At 34.3% G+C, this 27,053-nt stretch overlaps 1 protein-coding gene across 2 annotated transcripts in view; it reads left to right on the plus strand.

Moving 5' to 3' along the window:
• SDK1 (sidekick cell adhesion molecule 1) overlaps nucleotides 1-27,053 on the plus strand; it is a 714,488-nt gene that overhangs the window by 43,826 nt on the left and 643,609 nt on the right. The window lies entirely within an intron of this gene.

The raw sequence follows: 27,053 nt of genomic DNA on the forward strand, positions 1-27,053 counted from the left end.
GTAATTTTCTTGGAGTACTTCTGAATTACTTGTTCTTGTCCTACCTACTAGTGATTTCTCTTCTCATTTTTTCCATTTTCAATTTCTTGGTCTTTTCTCCATCTCCAGGTGCTTGTTGTCTTTCTTCCTTAAGCTTCTCTCTTCTCTTTCCTTTGCTCCCATCTCCATTTTCTGCATCTTCTCTGATCATCCTTTGTCTGTCTTTAATTTACTACATTTAAATCTATTTCCTCCTTTGAGAACCATTGCTTCAAATTCTCCTTTGGTCATACAAAGTATATAAGGTCTTTCTGCATATTTATTAGAGGAAAAAATGTATAGCATTATAATTGTTCCATGACCAGCATAGCCAGGCAGTTTTCTGATTTCAATCAGAGTGATTATTTAAAGTGCTGTACTGATAATAGATACTGAAAGTAAATCATATACATAAACCGGCATTTAAAAATATCTGTTTTAAGTATTCTAGATCTATACCTTGGAGCAGGGTAATTTTTCAATGGCAGTCCCCATCTTCTCTACATGAGTTATGTGTTGGTACCATGCTTTATTGCAAACCTCTCAGACTTAAAGGATTTAAAGTTTATTATTACAATTTTCAAGCAGGATGGAAATGAAAGGAAAGAAAAATAATTTTTCTGAGTAAAGGGACCTAGTTCTTATTTGATTTGAGAACTATACTGTGATAAATAACAATTACTATAGAATCTAGACGAAATTAACCCTGGGAGAACCCTATATAAACCCTGCAACATTAGGTGGCTGATTTTGACTTTGTAAATCTGTTTTTACACACTGTAGTACACAAATATATGTGTGAGCTGAGTGTAATTGCAACCTTCCTTTACCTTTTTTGACTATCTTTTTAAAGAGTCATTTTGGAAAAGTTTTATTGAATACCTGCTTGAATCTTTTTATCACTTTGGTAATATTGCTATTTGAGTGATTTTGATGATGGTACTTGACTATAAATATACAGCTGCAGAAAATTTATACAACATCAAATTAATGGTTTTGATTGGATTTGCTGTATTTGAAGAAATACAGTTTATATTTTTCTGATATATTTACAAACGCCATTAGAATATTAAAGTTTAAAGATTTATTTATTTATTATTTATTTATTTATACAAGAACCGGGGTACAGGCCAGATGCGCGGGAGAGTGAGAGGATTCACCAGAGACAGAGTGGGGAACAGAAGACGCAGACTGATGAAATACACTGCTGAGGGGAGCAGCAGGTGAGACAAGAGAGGTCTGCTTCGCCATGTGGGATTCTCGCTGACTGGGTGGAATCGAACCCGTGCTGCAGAGGCTGCAAACAGCTTCACAGTGCGGTGCTCAACTGCCTGAGCAACCAGGGAGGCCCAGAATATTAAGGTTTAAGAGAACAGATTAGTGATTATCAGAAGTAGGGAGTTAGGGGGGGAGTTAGTTATGGAGGGATCAGGAAGCAACAAGCTTTCAATTATAAAATAAATCATGGGTATATAATGTTCAGCACAAGATCTGTAGTCAAAATTGTATTACAAAATTTGAAAATTGTTAAGAAATATGGTAAGTAGATGTATTATGGTTATTATTTTGAACCATATTATGGTGGATAGTTAGCAATGTCAGATCACTATGTGATACTCCTGAAACTTATATAATGTTGCTTGTCAATTATACATCATTAAAAATTTACAAATATTTTTTAAAATTATACTTCTCAGATTTCTGAAGCAATGCATAAAAATTTTAAAACATTAAGTTTTAGTAAACAAAAAAATTACATTTATTTTGTATGCTAATGCTCTGCATTGTGAAATAGTATTGACATAAATAATTAAGGAAAACACTTTATTCAGTATATATACTTTATTTTGAATATACAGTCAGTTTTTTTCCTTTGAATTTCCATGTGAATTTAGCATGTTCTTGCCTATATCTACAAAAAATCTTGCTGGGATTTTGATAAAAATTGCATTAAATCTTTAGATCAGTTTGGGAGAATTGTCATCTTTACTGTGCTGTCCTCCAATCTATGAACATGGTATGTTTTGTTTACATTTGTTTGTATTTTCTTTGATTTCTTTCATCAGCATTCTTTTAGTTTTTGGTTTACAAACCCAAGTACCCTTCTTAACCATAGTGCCATAAAGCTAGATAACTTGTGTTTAAAAAGCAGGGAAAACTATTAAGACAAAACAATATACTGCTTAATAGCTATGAGATAAAAGTGAAAATTAAAGCAGAAAAAAATACCTTGAGACTAATATAAGCAAGCGTACATGCTATCAGAATTTATGGGTTGTAGCAGTCTAAAGAGGAAGGATAATTGTAATACAGGCCCACTTTAAGAAGCAAGAAAAATTCCAAATGAATAGCATGATGTTACACCTTGAAAAAGATGAATAAACAAGGCCTAAAGTTAGTAGAGGGAAGAAAATAACAATAACAGTGGAAATAAGTGAAATAGAAATCAAAAAATATCCTTCAGAAAAATCAGTGAAACTAAGAATTGGTTCTTGGAGAAGTTAAAAATGTGATAAACTTCTAGTTAGACCGACAAAGAAGAGATAAAACATTAATAAACACAATTAGAAATGAAATAGCATACATTTCATTAGAGGGATTGAAAATCTCATCTCTTTCTACTGTGTTTTCATATTGAAGTAGTCAGTATAGGGCAGGGGGGTTGAGTGAAATTGATAGAGAATTAAAATCAGCTTGGATGGATTTGGATGATGGGATGGTAGAGTTTAAGGTGTGACCAGTGAGGATAGTAGCAGAGGAGACCCATGGAAACTAGCACATTGAGTATTTGTCATTGAACTTAAAACATGTGCCTCTTAGACCTGGCTGTACCCATATTCCCTTCTGTTCAACATTTTCATTTCTAGAACTGAAAAGCAGCCTGATAGGAGCTGGCAACTCCTCTGTATTAACACTACTGAAACTTCTCTGGCTGGTTATGAGAATTGAGACAGTTATGTAAAACACTGATATCATACTTGACATATTGTAAGAGGTGACTCAGAATTCTCTATCACACACAAAATTTGATTACTATTAATTATAAATAGTCTATTTTATCTGCTGTATATGTAGTCAAGAAATTGTGTTGAATTTTGAAATTCTGTTGTCCCAGGTTTTTATACCTCACTACTCTATGCTGTTTCCTGCTGCCTCAATGTAAAGTTTTATTTACATCACCTTCTACAAGATACAGCATTTTACTACCAAATGAAAGGAATTTTAAAGCCAATATTTTAAAATATATTATTACTATTACCTGAATCAGATTATCTGGATTTAGATTTAGAACCATAATAAATATTAGCATGAATATAGGGCTGAGATAAAAGTCAAATTTAGACCTGATTTTAAATGGAAATATGTTTATGCCTTTAGAGAGGTTTTGATAATGATGTCTTAAAAGTGATCTGTTTCATAAGTTATGTGTGTTTTCAGAGTCATCTCCTTACCGACAGGAGAATATCAGACAAGTGGTGTTTTTCAGACAGTGAGGCAGATGGCTCTTTTTCTTCAGTACAGGGTGTGCCAACCAAGAGAGACAGCTACACAAATGTTAACCCCTAAGGGAGTAGGAAAACAATTGCTGTCAGTTGTTCTTTATAGGTCTGAAATTTGATTTCAGAATGAGATGGAAAAGTAATTGTCATTCAAGAATAATATGACTAAAATGCACAAACACAGCCTATATAATCCCAGTTCTCACTGAAATAATGGAAAATGATGTAATTACTCCAAAAGGAAACAAATTCTTAAGTCATTATTTTTGGGATACTGTGATGATAGACTAGTTGAGCCAGATTTACCATTTTCCAATTTCCATTAAAACATCCATGAAGAGGACAGGCACAACAATTGCACTATAGGATCTGGGTAGAAGCTTCCTTCAGATGGTCGGTGGATTATATTGAGACTAATTTTGGACTATATAATATATTTTACTTCTGAACTAAAACAAGGCAAATAACCCTACACAAAGTAGGACGTAGTTAAAAAATTCATTTTCTCAGTATGCTTAACTTCAGGAAGTACATGGACTGTGCCGAGTAGCAAAAATTTGTCTTGTAGGCTTTTGAGTCAGTTTACCATCCTTAACTTTTCCTTTTCCTATTGCCACTAGTTTTTTTTTTTTTTTTTTTTTGGCTCCCTTTCACTTATAAACTGTAATTCCCAATGTGCAGCAGAACATAAGGGGTGATGAGAAAAGGTGCACTAAATGTCCAAATGCATGTCATTTAAATCATTTAAAGTTTTTTAAATAGAGGGAATATATGAGAGAAGGAATGCCTATACTAGAAGGAATATAGGCGTGTGTGTGTGTGTATGTGTGTGTGTAGAGACAACGGGGGAGGGGGAGAGAAAGTGAGAAAGTGTATTCCTGTCTGTACATGATAGAAGATAGGAATATATCTCACTATCAGAGCAGGAAGATAGTCCACGTGCTCACATTAGAAGGAATCTCTGTCACACATCACTGATCTGGTTTTGAGCACATATATTTTTTCTAAGTTCCAATTTGAGAGAGATAATCTGCCAGCATTTAGGGGACATTGCGAAGACTAAGGACAATGTTACCCTGTCTGGCAAGGACATTAGATCTAAACAGAGTTCACTTCATCAAAGATAAGTACAGAGAAGATACCTAGCATGTGACTTTCAAAAAGATTCTTAAAGGTAAGGGTAAGGAAAGAATGAGGATACTGCATTTCTCTGGAAATTATCACATATAATAAATTTACTATAAATTTATAAAAAAATGAGTGAAATCTCCTGGTGACTTAGAAAAAGATCATGGCCTTGAAAAGAAATGAAACCAGAGAACCCTAAAGAGGAGCAGGCTGAGATGAAAGCAGAAATGTCAAAAAAAGCTAGTTGAAATAAAAGAATGCAAAGAAACTAAAATTGCAATAAAACTTAAAATTTATATTAAGGCATTCAAAGGAAGATTTGATACTCCAAAAAATGGAAGACTATTATGGGTAACATACTTGAAAACACTTCCAGAATGTTGAGGGGAAAAAAAAAATGACAAAGATATCTAAATATGAAAATTATTTTCATGTGTAAATATGAACAATAGATGCAAAGGACAGGTAACAGGTCTTCAACCCAAGAAGTGTTCCAGAGCAGTGATCAAGGAAATTATGAGCTTTCCTGTGCTAGAGAAGAGTGTGAATAAATGTCAAAAGGGCCCCCTGAGAACCAGCCAAAAGTTATGATAAATGGCTCTTACTTAGGCCTATCCTGGCAAAATATTTGAATTTTAAGACTTGAGCCCAGAAGAAAGAGCAGAGTTTACCTACAAAGGAACAAAAATTAGTTTTGTGTTGGGTATCCTGTCTACTAAATATAAGAAATCTGAAGGCAGTGGCCCTGTGATTATATTCAGTTAAGTTGCTAATATACAATTTAATGTTATTTTTACATAACAATAGTATTCATATTGCATTTCTTAAGAAACCAATTTAAATAGGTCCTCCGCTGGTGGCACAGCGGTTGAGCGCTGGGCTTTGAAGCTGCCTGCAGCCTCTTCAGCGCTGGTTCGATTCCTGTCGGTCTGCCTGTTCTGTTCCCTGCTCTGGCTCTGGTGAATTCTCTCACCCTCCCATGCTTCTGACTGTACCCAGTGCTTGTTTAAATAAATAAATATTTAAAAAAAACCATATATTTCCTCCCAGAATGAGACCAATCTTTAATTTTTAGTTTATTTCTCTGACTTTGAAGGGAAAGCATGAAGTTTTATAGCCTCCTGACCTTTGGGGATCTTGGGATATATTTGTCATGTTCTATGGTTGGTGGTTAGCTGTACAGGTTCTTGGGCTAGTCCAGCTTCACCGATTAGGAAGTTGGATCATCTAAAGGAAAATGTAGCCCAACTTAGAGAATTAAAAACTGACCAACCAAACAAAACCAAAAACAACCTTACCATATTTCTCCAGTAAGAAGGAATGTAGCTGTGGACCTCCCCTGGTGGCGCAGTGGTTGAGCGCTGTGCTGCAAAGCTGCCCGCAGCCTCTGCAGCACTAGTTCGATCCCTGGCCACCAACGAGGGTCCCACATGGCGCGCAGACCTCTCCTGCTGCGCCTGCTGCTCCCCTCAGCAGTGTATTTCGTCGGTCTGCCTGTTTCTGTTCCTTGCTCTGGCTCTGGTGAATTCTCTCACCCTCCCACACTTCTGACGGTACCCAGTACTTGTATAAATAAATAAATAAATCTTTAAAAAAGAAGGAATGTAGCTATGTAAAATCTTTATTTCAAATGAAATCACTAAGATTTAAAGAAAAGCAATTGATAAATACAAGGAGAATACAACGATTCTATTATTACTAAAAAAAATACAGCATTAAAATAGAAACAACCATGAAGATGAAAGTGAAAGCCATAATAAATAGCATTATTTTTTATGCATCACAATTACTGAGAAGTCAAAGAAAGATAGCAGTGAGACATTAATATTTCTTCTTGATATATTAAGCTAGACAGTAAAGATGAAAGTGGATGTGAATGCTTTAAGAAATATTATACAGCAGTGTAGCACTGAAAACAAATAGTGGGGAACAAGAAAAACACAACAAACTGTCCTCAGGGGAACACCATAGGGAGAGAACAAATCTCCAGAACCAAACCACAAAAACATCGAAGAGATTTTCTTCCTTTCAGATATAGAATTCAAAATTGCCATAAAAAGAAACTTAAATGGAAGATACAGAGAAAACACAGAAAAGCAAATGCATGTCACAAGAAATAAAATCAGTGAATAGAAGATTGAACTTGAAATGCTAGCTAAATTAAGGTAAATGTGGAGATTCAGGTTATAAAAAAGAGCAACAAAGAAGATGAAACATTCAGGAGAAAGTTATGAAAATAGAATAAACCAAATGGAAGCATGAATCAGTATAAATAAAGATGCAAATGAACAAAGAGTCTGAATAGAAAAGGAAAGAGAAAATGAAAAAATAAAAGGAAAACATTGAGAATTACTCTACTCCATTAGGGACGGCAATATAAAAATAATGGGTATACCAGAGAGGGAGGAGAGAGAAAAGGAGACAGGAAATGTATTTGTAGACTAGATCTAGAAAACTGGGAAGCTAAAATGTTCCTGGGATATCTTAAAAAAAAAAAAATGAAACCTACACGAAGACATATGGTAGTGAAACTTCCAAGAATTCAAGACAAAGAAAGAATATTGAAAATGGAAATGGGGAAGAAGCAGATAACCTATAAAGTTACCCCATGGGTGAACCTCAGAATTCTCTGAAGAAAACTATGGGCAAGGAGAGAATGGAATGGCTTGTTTCAATTACTGAAAGATAAAAGCTGCCAGTTAAGTACTACCCTGCAAGAACACGCTATGCTGTAAGGCTCTCCTTCAGATATGAGAGACAAAAGACACCAAGTAACTTGTTAGATTAGGAAATAGATTCAACTTCTTCCTGCCCCCAGGAAATGCTCCTGCATGCTAAAGATAAACAGACTCAGAGTAAAGGCCCAGAAAACAATCTGAGAAGCTAATGTTACCCAATAAGTATGGCAGGGACAGCCATATTTATATCAGAAAAAATAGATTTGCAGTTAAAAAAGTTGAGCCAGAGATTAACACTATGTAGTGACCAAGGGAAGAATACATCAGGAAGACCTAACTCTCTTCAATATATACTCACCAAAATATATTAGGCAGTTACTATCAACTCTAAAAACAGATACTGGGAAAAACACATTTGTGGTGGGAGACTTCAACACCCCACTTTCACCAATGGACAGATCTATTAGACATAAAAGAAATAGGAACATAATAGCCTTACTCAGGGCCTCCCCGGTGGTGCAGTGAGTTGAGCAAAGCACTGTGAAGCTGTCCACAGCCTCTGCAGCACCAGTTTGATTCCTAGCTGACCAGGGAGATTCCCACATGGTGCGGCAGACATCTCCTGTCCTACCCGCTGCTCCCTCAGCAATGTATTTCGGTCATTCTGCCTGTTCTGCTCCCTACTCTGTCTCTGGTGAATTCTCTTACCCTTCCGTGTCTCTGGGCTGTACCCCAGTGCCTGTATAAATAAATAAATCTTTAAGAAAATTGTAAAAAAAGTCTTTTTCCTGGTCCCTTATTTAGGTTTTCTGAATTCCTGCTAATAATGAGACCATCCGGTATTTTTCTTTTTCTTTCTGACTTATTTTGCTGAGCATGATCCCTTCCAGCTCCATCTATGTTGCTGCAAATTGCATGAGTTTATCTTTTTTGACTACTAAGTAGTATTCCATTGTGTATATGTACCATATCTTCTTGATCCAGTCATCTATTTTTCGGCATTTGGGTTGTTTCCATAGCTTAGCTATTTATAATAAAGTAAAAATCAAAATCAACAAGCAACTATAAACCAGAGACACACTAAGGGGTGGGGGAGGAGGGTCAAAATAAGGAGGGGTGGGGATTGTATGGGGAATATAACCAGGATGAAAATGCATACATTGTGCAAAAATGAAAAATGATGTAAAAATATATAAAATAAAAAAATATATTTTATAAAAAAATAGCCTTACACAAAGAATTAGACATCATGGGTCTAATAGACTTTTATAGGGCACTACACACTAAAAAAGCTGAATACACATTCTTCTTAAGTGCATATAGGACATTCTCAGCAGTTGACCACATATTGGGTCACAGGGCAAATATCAACGAAATCATGAAGGTTCAACTCATACCAGACATCTTTTTCACCACAAAGGTGCCAAACTAGAAATCAACTACAAAACGAAAACAGGGAAATTGGGCTGTAGTTTTCTTTTTGTGTGTTGTCTTTGGTTTTGGTACTAACATAATATTGGCATCATAAAATGTGTTTGGAAGTATTCCTTCTCTTTTTTGTGAAGACTGGAGTGGGGTGGATATTAATTAGTTGAACTTGAAGGTTTAGTAGAACTCACTTGTGAAACTGTCTGGTTCTGGACTTTTGTTTTCTGGGAGAATTTTGATTGTTTCAATTTCCTTTCTTGTGGTCTGTTTAGGTTTTCAATTTCTTCCCTATTCAGTCTCAGATGGTTGTATAATTCTAAGAATCTGTCCATCTCTTCTAGGTTATTGTACTTATTGGCACATATATATACACGTTAGTCTCTTATTCTCTGAATTTCTGCAGTGTCTGTTGTAACTTTTCTTTCATTTTTGGTCCCATTTGAGTTTTCTTTCTTATTATTTTTAGTGAGCCTAGTCAGAGGTTTGTCTTTATTCCCAAAGAACAGGTTTTGGGTTTCATTAATCTTTTGAATTGTCTTTGTAATTTCCATTTATTTCTACTCTAATTTTTATTATTTCCTTTTTTCTACTAGCTTTTTTTTTTCTTTTTCTAGTTTCTCAAGGTGGGAGATAAGGTTATTTATTTGAACTTTCTTATTTTTTGAATGGGTTTATATTGGTATATACTTCCCTCTTTGTGCCACTTTTGCTATGTTTAATAAGTCTGGAAATTATGTCCTCATTGTCATTTGTCTCAAGTTATTTTACTTCTAATTTCTTTTCCTCATTAATCCAATTGTCTTTCAGTAGTGTGGTATTCAACCTCAAATGTATGAAAGTGATGAATTTTATTTCAAAACTTAGAACTGTAAATTCTAGCACTCTAAAAATTACTTTTAAGGTGCATTAAAATTTAAAAACACATTACAATAACCAAATTTGAAGAATTTAATGATTTTGATGTTGAAATTTAGGATTTAGAAACTGGAATTCAGCAGTTAATTTAACTGATACCAAGTTGCATTCTATTGCTAACTATTAAGAATAATACACTTAAAATTATAAACAAACAAATGAAGGAAAGCCATGCATTCATAATAGATATTACAAAGTTATTTCTAGTAACAGTAGATATTATAATAACAGATATTATTGCACTTAACATCTATTCCTTATTTTAAAAGGAAAACCCTTAGGAATGGAAGTATTGAAGTGTGCTCTCCATCTTAACATAGTTAAAGATGTGTGTCAAATTAATAGTCATTATTTACAATAGTAAAACACTAGAAACATTCAAAAATCTGAAATTAGGTTATCATTGAAATGTTTATTTTTTGGAAGTGTGACATAATTTGTTCTTTGAAAAATTATCAGTCATTTGAAAAATGACAGAAAGGAGGAAGCAAAATTATTGTAATTTGAAGGTAATGACTATATGATTAGAAAATACAAAAGGCCAATAGACAAATTATTAGAAGCAATTTACTAAGGAGCTTGTTTACAAATTAAGTGTACAAAATTCAGTACTTTTATACCAATAATAACCACTTAAAATCAATAAGAGGAAACTCCCTTCACAATCACAAACCTAAACACTTAAAATAAAGTCAATAAGAAGTGTACATGATTTATATGAAGAAAACCCAAGAATGAAAGAATTGAGAAAAAATAAATGATACCCCCTTTACACATGAAAATAGCCATATTTGTAAAATGTCAAATTTCCTTTGGTCTATAAATTCAGTGTAATGCCTATTCAAATTGTGGAATTTTTTAAAACTTCATGTTCTAATACCCAAGTTATCAGAATGATGGAAGTTTTTGGATTCACTGCGGCATGTTATTCATACCTAGAGAATAGATGAGTGCGGAAGGTTATCTGAGTGTGGTGTCAGGGATCCACTGTTGTGGTTCAGTCTGTAGGATCAAGACCACATAGTTAACTAGTTTTAAGTATTCTACTTGGGATGTGTTACTTTTCTGGAAGCTGTGTGACTTTCCGCCTAGTTGTTCACAAAAGGAAAGATTATCATCAGGTACTGTGGTTATCCAAAGATCTATTACTATAATTGACTTTCTACCTATTCCCTACTTTGTTTTTGGGGAATTTGACTTCCTCACTTCTGTGTATGAACCAACCACAGCTCTGGCACCAACACAAGTTAAATCTTCAATCTTTACCAGGGCACTTTGCAATCTGCCTCCACCTACCTTCTTGGCTGCTACACTTCAGGTCACCCTACTTTCCCTACACTGTGGATTTATTGGCCTTTCAATAAAGGTAAGTTTTTCCCCCACTCTAGGCCCTTTATATGGATTCTCATGTATAAAAAAAGTAATTTGATGTTCATCTGCAGAAGAAATATTAGTGAGTTTTGAGAAAATTTTATAAAACAAACAATAATGAGGGCAGACTTGCTGAAAATTCCAGATGTATCAAAAATTTATGTATAATAATTGAACCAGGTAATTGAATTTAGAAGAAAATAAAGTTACAAATTTTTATATTTTGGAGTGAAAAAGGAATTCCTCATTAATACGCAGTCTCCAAATCATAAAGTAGAATTTATAATTTCTTTATGATAAAAATTAGAAGCTAGTGTGAAAGGTGAACTGCAAATTAAGAAAATTTGCTAACAACTTATGAAAGGCATCATCTTTTAAATATAGGGCATTCTTGAAATCAAATATAAACCTTACTTTATAGGTGGGATGGCCAAAGACACAACCAAGCATTTCACAAAGTAGGAATGACAATATATGCATGAACAATTATCCAAGAAATATAATTAGGGAAAATGAAGGATCTCATTTTAGCTATCAGATTGAGAGATCTAGAGATAACACCTGTGATCCAGACAGGCAAAAGGGAGGAAGGGCAAAGGGGAAGGAGAGTGTTCTATTTGGTTATGTTCCTCATTGTCAGAAAAAATAGAAGCATTCTTAGAAACTTCACTAGTTAGATTTCCACTTGCAGATCACTTGCCAAAACTGTTATAGAGCCATGTTGATATACAAGGAAACCTGAAAAATCAAGCTTTTTTTTTTTTTCAACTAGAGCACAACACCTTATAATGAAATCAGACTTCTATTAATTAAATAGAGGATGGCTATTAGGCTATTAGTTAGGCAGCTTATGTCAGCTATAGGAATTTTTTGCTCATAGATATATTTGAAGTCAAGAGTATGATTATGAGGATAGAGAGGAAGTGTACAAAGTAAAAAGAGAATCTATGAAAGAGTCCTGAGAACTATTAGTTTTGAAGAGACAGAAGAACATGTATTCTCAAAGGGCACCTAGAAGAGTGACCCTGAGTGAGTTGCAGGAGTGACCATCTACAGGGTGTGGTGTCATGCAAGCCCAGGTAGAGGGAAGGAGGCAGAATAGGTGATCCTGGGTTAGGTACTGCAGCAACTGAAGCATGAACTTGAAGTTAGCAAAAGGAAACCTTGGAGGTGATCATTTTCAATGGTGGTTGTGGGCTACAAAGTGAAAAGAGAGTCAAGTAGTGACAGTGGGAGTAAATGATCCAAAGGCTAACAGTTTCTAAGCACAAAAAAACCAAACCAAAAAAGAGAGGAAGGAGGATTGTGATTGTGATTGGAGGGAGATGTGAGTTCAAGAAAAGTGATACTTTTTTTAACTGGAGCACAGTTAAATGTTGAGGGGAAGGGGAGACCTTGAAGATATTTGAGAATGGAGATTATAGGATTGTGTTTCCCAAGGGAGGAGGAAAAGTGTTGCGATCCAGAGCCCAGGGAAGGATAAGCTTTGGAGAAAGGAAAGATGTGTGAACATGTTTGGTGACTGGGATATGAGAGTTAACCTTCTGTGTTTACCTCTGCGTTCTCTGGGAAATGAGAAAGACACTTGCTCGTAAGGGAGAGATGGCAGACTTGAAGTCTGAAGACAATAAGCAAGATCACTGATAAATGTAGAGAATTTGAGAGAGAGTGAAACATGAGCAGTGGGCTATGTTAAGATCCCACTCATGGAGAACCTGAATTGAATTAAGTTCAGTAGTACCAACTGGAAGATGGCTTTATCTTATACACAAAGTATTTTGAAACTTTTAGTTGGCATTTTTGAATTATACCTGTGACCACATTAGACGTATGGAACCACAGGTTTGTATAAAAATCGGTTAAAATATTTAATTTTCTCTAAAGCAAGTAATTTATAATTATAACTGACATTTATTGAGGACCTATTCTCTGCCAGATAAAAAACTTTGAAGCAGATGTTATTTCCATTTTAAAGATGACAAAACCTATGCTCAGATAATTTAAATAACAAGTTGTAGATCACATAGCTAGTTTGTTGTAATGCCATGATTTGAACTGCATCTTTGGACTCCAGAGTGGTGATATTAACTACTATTGTGTAGATTGAATCATATAAAATTGCCTGTTTGTAGACTAAAAATGATGAAAATTGGTTTTTTTGTATAGTTCAACCTAATGAATTTTCTCACTGCAGTGATTGCCAAGGTCAGTGGACTGCTTCCTTTGTGCTAGGCACTGTCCTAAGTGTTTACATTGCCATGATCTGTTCTAACATTTGGAAATATTTATAATTTTAATCATCCTGATTTAAAAAATCACTTTTCTGCAATTTTTGAATAATATACTTTATTTTACTTTAAGTGATAGTGTTGTTACTTTTTCCTAACTATAATGACAAAACCTCATTTGGGGGGGGGGGGAAGAAACTGGGAATATTGGCAAAAATATAGAAGAAAAAAACATTATAAATCTAGTTTTTTAAAACATGACTAAACATGAAAATGAACTCATTTGGAATATTTGTAAGCCTGCTTATTTAGTATTCATTTCCTATACATACATAAAATCATAATATGAAGGGGGTCGCAATTGTATGGGGAATATAAAAAAATTATATTAAAAAAAGAAAATCATAATATGTGTGTGTATGTACATATATGTATATATCATATCATATCTGTATTGGTGTTTTCCATAATCTGATTCAGTGGAGAGTGATGTCAACTCAAGACATTCCCATGGGTTAGTTTTTAATTCAATAGGTTTCTGTTTTATGTATTTGTTGACTCATGGTCAAGGTGATTCTCTTTTATTTATGAAACTTGTTTTGGTGCGGAGGGAGGGAATATCTTCATATCTTCTCACTTCATCACCAATTTGTCAACACCCAGAGATATCAGCCAACGATATTAATTAAAAGTAAATCACTCATTCTGTCACTTTGCTAATAAAATATTAGTTCTTAAATTATAGTATTCTATTTAGCTTGAAACTTCCATTTAAATTTATGAACTTGGAAACGGGATGATTTTTTTTTTCTCAATTAAAAAGTCTTATTTTAAAGGATGAAAACGTATGCCTATGGTAGTGTTTGGTTTTGCCTCTGAAGGATTCTTGGCCATCTTTCTTTTGGTTCTAATATATTTGGTTAGATTGAACACTTGACGTATAGCTTATTAATTGTACTCTTTATATTGAGGACCTAATCTTAAATGTATAGTCTTGGTCTCTTCTTTAGTTCAGGTGTAAAAATTGTTTAAAAGAGGCATAGATAATTAATTATGTGACCAAGAAAAATAATTTCCCCCAAGTTAATTGCACAAATTACTGTAGCCCTAAAAGGTTAATGATTGTCAAACATCTTTGATGCATAGAGCCTATTAAGTGCCAGTATTATTTGAATAATTGAAATAACTACACTAGTCCTTTGACAAATGGTCTCATCCAAAGCACAGCCAGTGCCAGTGCTGTTTTTTATATTTTAGAGAAACTCTTTGGCAAAAGAAATAAGTCAATCTTATGAGCCACAGTAGATTCTTAAATTCAAAATACAAGATATTAGGATGTCTTTTATATTTCAGCAGGTATCTACAACTTTTAGATATTATCCTCATTGTTATTTACAGAATTATTGAGTTATTACTTGAAGTTTATAAATAAGTTAAATTTTTATATTTTATACAGCCTTCATGAAGTAGATAGAATCACCACTGTGGATATAGAAATGAAACTTCTTGTATAGCTGTTCATAGAAGAAAACTGATATTTTATTGTTAATATTTTCATTTTCATTTTATTTATTTTTTTAAAAGACTTATTTATTTTTTATACAAGCACTGGGTACAGTCAGAAGCACGGGAGGGTGAGAGAATTCACCAGAGCCAGAGAAGAGAGCAGAACAGGCAGAAGGACTGAAGTACACTGCTGAGGGGAGCAGCGGGCGGCAGGACAGGTCTGCATGTCATTTGGGACCCTCGCCCGGCGGCCGGGGATCGAACTGGCGCTGCAGAGGCTGCAGGCAGCTTCGCAGCCCAGCGCTCAACCGCTGCGCCACCAGGGGGAGGCCCTTTCATTTTATTTTTAAATGCCAAAAATTTATTATATATTTGTTAAACTTTATCTTTTCATCTTTGTTATGTATGCTTTCTGGTGTTCTGTAGTCACTAGCAGGTTCCAAAGTAGTTAACTGGACCATATTTTTATTTTCAGTAGCAATATATCCTGAAGGACATTTTGAAGAATACACATTCCTTTAAGAGATTCTTTTTCAAAATAGATTACATTGTTCAATAAATTTGAGAAAGACTGTATACTGTACGCTCTTCTTAAAGTTGTCACGATGTACATTAACATGTAGAGCAAATAATTTAACATTGTCTAATCCAGTGTTTCCTAAATTTATTTGATGACAGAAACCACCACTCTTGTTTTTGCATGAAAGACTAATCAATACAAAGTAAAAATCAAAATCAACAAGCAACTATAAACCAGAGACATACTACGGAGGTGGGATGGGGAGGGATGGGGAGGGAAAGGAAGGACTAGAGTCAAAATAAGGGGAGAGGTGCAATTGTATGGGGAATATAACCAAAATAAAAATGTATACATTGTGCAAAGATGAAAAAAGATGTAAGAATTATATAAAATAAAATATTTAAATAAAAAAATAAAATAGAGGAAACAAAAAAAAAAGAAAGTAATGGACATCTGAAGGACTTTCTGTGACCTCGTATCCCACCACCATTTGGGGATGTTCTGTTTTATGAGCAGTAACTCTTCTTTTCCAACATTCAAAAATAGCAGATGTTTATCTCCTACACTAGTACCTACAGATATATTTGTAATAAACCTCTGACATATATACATTTATAAGGATATATACACACATAATATATGTACACACGTGCACGATCACATATTTGATTTATTCACTGCATTATCTCTATGTATAGCAGGTTATAGTATGTAGCAGTATCAGAAAATACTTCTTGAATAAATAGATGAGAAAAACATACCAATCCATGACATATTCCTGTCTTCTTCAAAATAGGAAACTATGGTTACTTAATAAGGTGTGACATTCACAAATATGCAGATATGATCTTTTAGGGACACCTGAGACAGGTATACCATTTTAGTATTAAGTATGTCAGATGACAAGGGCCCTGGATTTTGGGTTCAAACCTACAACTCAGAATCTTAATCAGATTCTACCTTTTTTCACTCATGTAATCACAGGCAGATTATGGGTGTTTTTCTGAACCTCTGTTTCTCATCTGTGAATGATTACTTATCATGTAGGATTATTCGAATATAATATAATAAATGGAATATATTAAACCTTGATTTAATTAATTGAAAATTATGCTGTAAATGTACACAGATCCTGATATGGGATAAATCCCTACTAAAAATGTGGTAAACCTGTATTTTCCATTCTATATATATGTTGAATAAGAAAATTCCTATCTATGTCATTTTTGATGACATTCATTTTATTAAACTATGAATATGAAGATATGTATGTTTTTCTTGTTAATGAATGGAATAATGAATGGGCTTTATTATTATTATTTTTTAAATCCAACCTCTTCTTAAAACTCTTAAAAACTGAAGAGTGTCTTCCTGCCCTAGCTTCAGACTCTTTGTACTTGCTGGTCTCTACCTGGAATGTTGTCCACCTGTGGTGATTTTCCCCTTTCCTTTACTTTCCTGACCACCTAAAAAACTGTCCCTCTAAGTATATTTCTATCCCTTTACCCTTCCTTGATTTTTTCATAATTTTTATCATTACCAGACATTTTTATTTTTGTTTGTGACATGAAATGAAGCACTAATATTTGTAATTCTGAATTTTAACAATTTCAGCAAATTTGTATTTGCTTATATAGATTTTCATACCTATTTCAGCACCTTAGAATTAATGAAGCTATAATATCTCTAATCGAATTTGTTTCAAAATACAGATGCTCTCTTTTCCTTCTCTGCATGGATATTTCTTTCCCCACAGGGAGTAAGCTGTGGTAAAAATGTTATAGATTTTTGCTAGTCAGTAATATTTATCAGGTAAACAATGGGGAAACATTTCTCTTGACAGATTGAGAAGGTAACAATAGGAAATAATGGAACTACTTATTTTAAAATTACTTAAAAAATTGATGACTTAAAAATTTAGGTGGTTGAAATAAGGCTCCTTTTATTCATCAGTATCCAGTTATTGTGTAATATAAGGTTATTTAGTATAATGATATTTCAAGATATGTAGCATTTGGTGTTTTAAGATTTGATGTCTAATTAAAATCTTTTTCCTGGCTTGCACACTGTCACCTTCTTTTACCCTCACATGGAGGAGAGAGAGATTATTCCTTTTGTGTCTCTTTATGAGGACTTCATGAATTACCCCCATAGGCCTCAACTCCAGATACAACCACCCTGGGAATTAGGGCTTCAGTGTATGCAGTTTGGGGAATACAGACATTCATTCCATAGCAAAAGTATATTGTTTAATAAAAATAAAACTTGATAAAGCTCATGCAGTTTTTACTGCATGGCAAATACCATTTGGAGCATTTTGCATATTAAAATTTACCTAGTATTATTAGTTAGTATTATTCTTACAAATATACATTGTCCTGATTTAATTCTTTTTTTTTTTTTATTGTGTCCTGATTTAATTCTGAATATTTAGATGGAGCTTTGGGCTGGAACCTGGAGATGAGTGTTCTCAGTTCTGATTTTGTGACTAGATCACATTTTTTTGACCGTAATTGTATACCAGTAGTAACTGTAACTGAAAAAATCTAGCCTTCTTTGAACTGACTGTAGTAAAAATGTGGATGGTTACCACTTTGCTCTGAGGGCTCAGATGGAAATGAAGAACTTGTTTTTGGAAACTGGGGGAAAGCAGATGCTTGTTATGTTGGGGCAGAAAGCCTAATTGAATTTTGTCTTGCAGTTTTGTGAAAAGCAGAATGTATAAATGGTGAACTTGGATATCGGGCTGAGATATCTAAGCAAAGTAGTGAAGGGACTGTTTGAGCTTATACAGATATAAGTGTGTCTTAATCCAATGAATGGTGTCCTTATATGATGGGGGAATTTTGGACACTATGATGCATAAAGAGAACATCATGTGAAGACACAAACAGAAGTAGAAGTAATTCTGGTACAAGCCAAGGAATGTCAGGAATTGTCAGCAACCATCAGACACTAGGAGAGAGATGTGATACAATTCTTTTGAGCTCAAGAAGGAACCAGTCATGAAAACATCTTGATTGATGTTTGCTTTCTGATCTCTAAATTTCTCTTGTTTTAAGCTGCCCAGCTTATGTTATTTTGTTATGGAAGTCCTAGGAAGAAGAAAGCATCTTCTTACAAGCACAAGTTAAATAATACACTCCTAATAAGTTAATTAAAAAACCAAACAAAATAAAACAAAATTTTTCTATTCTACAGAACCAATATCTATGAAGACATTTTTCCTAATTAGGAGTTTTGAAAGTTTAAATTATGCTACTGTACTTCCTTAGGTAATTTTAAATAGTTTACACCAGGTGAGATTTAGAATGGAGTGAAAAACCTTGAAAACAGAATCAAACTTAATATCAAACAAGAAATAACTAAAATAAAGGTTGCATAAAGTGGCACCATGTCTTCTGCAACTTGTCTCTTGTAATTTTTGCCCTGGACTAGCCCGGGAAATAATAGATTCGACAGAAGTCAACTCTTTAAAATGACTTTTCTATCATTTTTTTCCTTCCAACCTGTAAACCCCACATGACCTTTGTTCCCTAGTGCAGGACTTGGGAATGCGCTTTGAATGTAAGCTGTAGCTTAGAGCAATGTTGGAAGTAAAAGGATGCCTCGTTTTGTGGAATAGAGTTGTCCCTGGAAATTTTGCTTTGAAATACATTCAGAATTTATTTTTCCTTTTAGTTTTTCTGTTGTAGCATAAAAGATTTCTTCCTATAAAGAAATAATTGTACCCAAAATGTATTTTAAAAATTTTTGAAAAGTAGAACATACATATATCCCATTAACAAATAATTGAAATATTTTTAAAAGAATAGTTTCCATATATTTATAATACTATTTATATGTGTATGTGCATATATATGTGTGTGTATACACACAAATGTACTAAAACATCTAACATACACTACCACTACCTAAGGTTAAATTAAACCAAAAACACCAAAGGATTTACAGAGACTTAAAAGGAGACATATATAAATGCATTATTGTACCACATTCATGATGGAAACTATCAGTATTGTAAAGATGGCAGTTGTCATCACAGGAATCTATAAATTCATTTCCAATTAATAACTGAACACTTAAAACATTTTTCACCACAGACTTTTTCAAACTTCATACAAGAGATTAAAATAATGACTCCTATGTACACATCATACAACTTCGACTCTTAACAACAATTTGTCAATTTGTTACAGTTCCAGGAATATGACAGGGTGTGCTGTGTTGTTTTCTTTTCCTGGAGAGTTTTAAAGTTGAACCAAAGATCATCATGCCATTTTACCTATGATTACTTCAGTTTGCATTTCAAACTGATAAGTACTTATTCTTAAAAACATAACTGCTATTCCATTATCACACCTAAAAACATGAATAATAATTCCTTAGTAGCATCTGATTTTCCATCCAAATTGAGATTTCTTAGGTTGTCTCCAAAGATAGCCATTCATGCTTGGTTTATTTGAATTAAGGTGTAAAAAGGTTCTTACATTACATTAGATTGTTATGTCTGTTAATCTATTTTTATTGTATAATAACCTGCCCTCTTTTTATTTCATACAGTTGAATTGGAGTGGAGGGAGGTGGGGGGGTGGAGAGAGAGAGAGAGAGAGAGAGAGTTTTTGAGTTGTATAAGCCTGATCTCTCTCATAAACCTTCCATATGAGATTATAACATCTACTGGTGATTATTGCCCTGAATCAGATTTTCTCAGAGGTTGATAAACAGTGTATTTCTAATGATATCATTGCTTATTCTTTTATTAGCTAGAATTCTTTATAGAATTTATTCATTCTCAACTATATGTTTACCCTGTAATAAACTATAGTTTGTACTTGAAAGGATAGGATCACTGCTTGATTTTTTTTTCCTTTATCAATTTTCAGAGTAATGAGCTGATGCTTACTTGGCTACCTACTGCTGCATAGCAAATTACCTCAGAACTCAAGGGGCATAAAATAACAGCTATTTTATTGTGCATTGTATTTCGATAGGTCAGGAATTTGGGAGGGCTTGGTTGAACAGTTAATGTTCTTTGTGAAAGATGATTTTTTAACTGGTGGATTGGCTAGTCCTGAGAGTCCAAGATGGCTTCACTCACATGTCTAGAACCTTGAAGGGGGTAGTTAGAAGATTGGGCTCAACTGTGACTGCTCATCAGAGAGCCAATATCTGTCCTCATAAGCATGGTGGTCCCAGGATAGTTGGAAATTTTCCATAGCAGCTTAGAGTTCCTGGAGAGAATGTTCCAAGAGTACCAGGTATAAATAGCAAAACTTCTTATTGCTACTCATGGCCAAAATAGTCCAATCCAGCTGCATTTCACTGGTTGAAAAGATCCAAGTTTGATTTTCAGATATATTTCTCATACTTTGGGCAGTTACATTATTTCTCTCAGCCTTAGTTTACCCATCTGATCTATGGTAATAGTGCTGTCTAGCTGTATGGATTTGTATCTGTCAATACTAAAATATTAAAATTACTCAGTTTCTCAAATATTTAAGCTTAAAAAATCATTTAATATTGGCCAAAATGAGAGCAAATGACATTTGTACAAATGCATAGCCATTTGCTTTTATTGTTATTGAACAGTGTGAATTTGAAGACCAGTGTGCCACATTACTAGTTTATTTTCATACTGTCATATATTTATGTGGCTGTCTTTATTGTTTTTGCCAATTAGGAGCTATAAGCACTGGGAATATATGTACTTTGTGCTAGGTATTGTAGGAGGTATATTAGAAGTAGAAAACTGCATTCTACCTATCTTAATGGAACTCAGTGTGGCTTGTGAGGCATGGCTTTTATGTGAGTCATAAATTACAAAGTGGTGTCATATACAGAAAGAATGTGCAGAAAATAAATGTGAAAAGGACTTGAAGAAGGGAGTGCTTCATGTGGCTTAGTGTCTTGTACTTAGAATATGCAGGGGGTATGTGTAAGATCTAATTGAATTTCTTAGGAAAGACTTTAATGAGGGGCCTCCCCTGGTGGCGCAGCAGTTGAGCTCTGGGCTGTGAAGCTGCCTGCAGCCTCTGCAGGGCCGGTTTGATCCCTGGCTGCCAGCGAGGGTCGCACATGGCGCGCAGACCTCTCCTGCCGCCCGCTGCTACCCTCAGCAGTGTATTTTTGTTACACTGCCTGTTCTGTTCCCTCTCTGGTGAATTCTCTCACCTTCCTGTGCTTCTGACTGTACCCAGTGTTTATATAAATAAATAAAGAAATCTTAAAAAAAAAAAACGACTTTAATGAGGACTGAAGATTTGAATGATCAGACATAAAGGATGATGCGTTTGGCTATTCGGAGTGTAATGGAGGCCATACTTTAATAGGTTTCATTGAAGAAATTCACTTGGAAGCACAGTATTCATTTCTGAAGAGGTAAAAACTAAGTTTTAGAAAAGAAACTTCTCCTAGATACTATTATGAAGTTTGAATATTTCTATTATGATTTTATTACTTCCCATCTGTGGTAGATGTTTTATTGAAATTATTTGGATGTCATCATCAAGCTGTGACAATGATGCTTTAAAGGTCATACGCAAAACACAATTAAATTTTCTGAGTGGAATAAGAATATGCATTGGGAAATGCAAATACATTGAAGTAGTTCCTTTTTTTCATATGGGCCATTTTATGATGACATTTTGAAGTGTTTAAGTAAATTGCAATGTTGTTTTTCTTCTTGATTCCCTTCCATATTTGTATCTCTTAAAAATAGAAACCATTGTGTTTAAATTTCAACATTATTGAGGTTATTAGTTAATATAGACTCTAAATTCAACAATAGATTCTATTACAATTTTTGTGGAAACATATTAAATATATTTTTCTCTTATGCAAATGTGATGACTTCTGATTGATAGAGATTTAATTTTGCACACTTTATTATAAATTGGATAAATCAACATTTCTATTTGTCATTTGCTTACTCATGAGGTCTCTAGGATTCCTTTAATCTACAATTTGTCACTTTATTTTATTTAGCTTTTTTTTACAAAGGTAATGAATAATTGTTTCTTTCAAATATTTTTAAACTAATAACTTGTTTGGAAATTTCTTGTTTATTATTGCTTATCTCAGGTTATTTTAATATTTTGACTATTTAACAGTTTTCTGATTGATTTGTGGTGTTGACTCATAATGCCACTGGAAAAAAAAATGTCTTGGTTTTAATTTAATGAACAAGCATTTAAGTAATGACTTAGGCAAAGAAAACTTTCCTTGCATTTATTAAAAAATGACAGGGGCCTCCCTGGTGGCACGAGGGGATAAGACACAACCTATGAAGCAATCCGCAGCCACTGCAGCACAAGTTCGATCCCCTGGCCAGCCAGGGAGCAACCCACATGGCCCAGCAGACCTCTCCTGACTCGCCCGTGTATTTCAGTCAATATGCCTGTTCTGTTCCCCACTCTGTCTCTGGTGAATCCTTTCACCATCCACACCTCTGGCCTGTACCCCTATTCTTATATGCATAAATAAATAAATTAAAAAAAATAAAAAATGACAGAGGATACCTAGCTATGTGAGTAAGGAGTTAAAGGAACATAAGTGTATTAAGGAAGGGAGACTAAGCCTCACATGCGGTTTGTACATAAAATGCCCAGTGGTAATATTACAGTAGTCTGTTACTACTTTCTGTTCATGTTGCTTGCTCAGGTGTGTGTGCTGTCTGAAAGGGTGAGAGTACTACACAGGTTCAGTACTGAAGGAATATATTCCAAGTTGCATTAAAGTGGCATGTGCTATGTGTATGTATGTGTGTGTGTTTGTGTATATGTATATTTGTGTGGATGTATGTATATAATGTATATGTTTATATATGTGTGTATATGTTTATTTATATCTATCATCTATTTCAGATAATAGAGAATATATAGTATTATTATTAATGGAGTCTGTGACATTTTTATGTAAGCAATTTATTAATCTGCCCTTAGATGTGCCATTATTTTAGGCGTGCAAGAATACTCAGTGGAAAAGGAGTTTGAAATGTTTAAAAGTATTAAATACTTATGAACTGGTTTTGAAAGCTGCTCTGGGCTGTTAGCCAGTTGATTCTTGTCAGTATTTTTACATGGCTGAAGTCAGTTATTTCAGTGCTTGAACAACTGCAGCCTTGGTAAATTGTTCAGTTCTGTCCAATGGTACATTATAGGATCCCTTAAATGTTGCTTTAATTGGTATTTTAATAAATGTGTTTTGTTTAGACAAGAATGTAAAAGCTATTTCAGCATATTTTCAAAGACATAGAGTTTAACTTGTTAATTTTGTGTTCTTAATGTATATAGTAGTATGGAGATTTCAGTGTTTATAGTAAATAAATGAAATTATTCATGCGAGCTATTTATATAGAGGAAATTGCCTATATGTGGAAATATCCTAAGAAAAACCAGTTGGATTTTAAAAACTGGTTGCCAGAGGGTTCGGTTTCTGATCATGGCTTATGTACAAGAAACCTTTGTGACCTTGGCAAATCTCAATTTTGTAGTGGCTAAGGAGGATCTATGCTAAATTGGTCTAGTCTAACTTTCTCATTTGTAAAACGTTCCTTCTTCCTGGAATAGTTTTTGAAAGCAGCAAGTGTGGCACACCTGTGACCCTGTGAGAACTCTGCTGTTGTAGGAGCTGGGGATTTGATGGAAAGGATGGAGTCATTGGGGATAAAATTAGGACATGCTGCAGCCACAAATCCCAGATCCTTATTGCTAGGCAGAGTAGCACAGAGTAGCACAGATCTCACACCATAAGTGCATGAGTTGAAAACAAGTGGCCCGTGGGCTGAGTGGTGGTTTTACTATATATCCTAAACAAATTATGTCAATACACCCTTACACGTGCTCCTGATTCTCCACAATCTCTGCATCTCTTTAGTTTCAGACTGAACTGGTTTACATGATTTTTGTTTTTGAAAGCTTTTGTGTTTACACCATGCTGGGTTGCTATGTAGACAGAGAGGATTTTGCGAGAAGAGTAACATTATCAATATACTTATAGGGAAACTTACTCTAGCAGCGCTGTGCAGGGTTGATAGAACAGAGTCAAGGGTAGTGATGAGATGACTATCCCTGTAAGAAAGTTAATACCAGTATTCTTGATTTGATTTCATTACTTCCTTTCTTAGTTTTATGTTTCATTTTCTAAACAAATGCTAGAACAAGTTAGTCAAGTGGTTAATTCAAGTGATTTTTTTTGATGTTATTTAAAAGCTATTACTTTGAAATATGAATTCAGTCAATCACTATCTCTCTGAACTTCTCTTGACTTGGAACTGGATGTGTGTATTAACCCTACTCTTGGCTTATATCTATCGATGGAAGAGCTTTCCAGGGATCCTAGACAATATAAATAGTCATAGATTTGTACTTAAGTAATAAATATATTTTTTTCCTCTTTCTATGGAATTACTGCTAGTGTCTAAGGGAAATTTGCTAGATATTTTGACTTCCCCTTCTGCACTGCCTTTGTACATTATTGTCAAGATGAGGTCCTATGGAGTCTTACCTAAGTTTTGGTTTCTTTTTCCATAGATCATTTTGTGTACTAAATGAAACATCATACTAAAAGCATTTAGCCTTGTCCTACAGATGGGGGTACCAAGCCAGGGTAAGTCCATCTCCTAGTTTGGGATGTGTTTCAGAAGAAAGGATATTTAGGGAAAATATTAATCTCTGGCCATTGATCACAGACTTTTTTGAGTAACCGAAAAACCACATGCAGCATCCATATATAAATACATCCACATATAGAAAAGGAGATTTGTATGTGTGCCTGTTTACAAACATTAATATATACACAAAATAGCTTTAGGAATTTCTATTTTGTAAAATCAATATAAACAGTACATTTGTAATACAAGCATTCTACTTTTATATTAAAACAGAAAGCAGAAAATATTCTAATTTTTACTTCCTCCTTTATGAACAAGACCGAATAAACCACAGAGTGGGAGAGACAGGAGGCTGGTTGCCAAGGAAATCAAGAATCCTAGAGGAAGGGGCAGAGATGATCCCAATCTTTTTGCCCCCAAATTGCTGTCTCTCTGTAATGGGAAAAAACCAAACAGAGTAAACAGAGATTAGGGTTACTGGCCTACACTAATTATACGTAGGGTGAAACAGTCTTTACAAGTTGGCTTTTGTTGCCCCATCAGTTCATAACCTGCTCAGAATTCACTAGGCTTCCTGGAACTTCATTTTTAAAATTCCATAGATTGCAGCAGGAATTTTCAAACAACATAATCTTTGCTGATAGCCATTACCAAACATTTGTTTTTTTCGATGACTTAGTGAAAAACAAAGCTTCTATGGGCCCTCTTGTGGAGTGCCAGGCTTCACAGATTTCGCATCCTGCTAAGTGGTATTTTTTGTGACCAGTGTCACGGCTAACTGGTCTCAGAGAGCTACTTAAATTATCTGTGATTAAGAGATATGAAAGAAAAAGTTAATGAAGAAACAAATAAACATAGTGACAATATGTTTAAACTCTCCAATATATTTATCTCCAGTTTGTCATTGGGCAGCCAGCCCCCAGTTAATAAGCTAGAGTTATTTTAAAAATCAGCTTTATATAAGTGACATACATTATTTACTTATATGATATAGTCCCAAGCTGGGTCCTATAAATTATGATGAAGATCATTTAGCAGTCATTTCTTGGGCACTGTTCTGGGCATAACCTAAGGGCAAATAAAAATGGTCCTTCCCTTCAAGAAGTTTCCACTTTTGTGGCAGAAAGATTTGTAAACAAATCCCTTAACTTATTTATCGATCACCATATGCCAGGCATGGTAGCAGTCCCTGGAGAGAGAGGCAGACATCGTCCTGTTCTGAGCAACACCATGAGTGGTATCAGAAAGGTATATAGGTAGGGTCCTGGGGAGCACAGATAGAACCCTACAGAGACTCATTAAAGGCCAGTGTGTTGTGATGACTTGAAAGAGCATCATACTTTAGTCTTTTCTTTTGGCCAAAATATATTCACTTTATGACTAAAATATATTATTACTTAATTCTCAGTCTTTAATTATAAGGATTGACTTGATTGAGTTTTAAAAGATTTATACCAAGGTTATTCTTTATAAAGGAAGTTATGAACAGAGTCTATACAGCCTGTGCCACTTGACAAATTACTGAAAACAAAGTTAAATAGTACATCTGAGTATATCATTTATTATTCGAAGAGGTTATAGGCAATTACTCTTTGTTTCCTGTATGTTGAATTGGTCATTCTTCTTAAGCGTTTGTTTATACAAACTTATTGATTTGATCTGTATTTGCATTAGTTTTTTTAATTTGATATTTTGGGCATTACCATAGATTGCTCTGTTTATGAATTGGAAGTTGTTTGTTAAAATATACACTTTTAAATTCTGCTTTTAGAACTCTATTTTTTGTGTACTCAACTGTATTCACTAAAGTTTGATAATAATGCATTGTAAAAATGGCAATACCATTTATTTACAAAGAGTTTATAATATTTAGCAGTTTTTAGTTTTGAAATAATTAAGCAATGCTGATGTACAGTTCCCATTGCATTTCAAAAACCTAACTAGTTAATTAACTTAAGTGGTTCTGTCAGCCTTATTGATAGTTGGAGGTTCATAGTGCTGCTTGTCAGGCTGCTGAAATGGCACACGTAAGAATGACATTACCATGGTTAGCTCCTTTCACTTTCCGCCCTTGAGCTATAAGTTGGCTTTCTTTTTCATGACATAAAAACAACCAGGGCCTCCCTGGTGGTGCAACCTATGAAGCTG

This window comes from Talpa occidentalis, unplaced genomic scaffold (genome assembly GCF_014898055.3).
Source record: "Talpa occidentalis isolate TD23 unplaced genomic scaffold, MPIMG_talOcc4v2.1 talOcc4.12, whole genome shotgun sequence".
Lineage (NCBI taxonomy): Eukaryota > Metazoa > Chordata > Mammalia > Eulipotyphla > Talpidae > Talpa > Talpa occidentalis.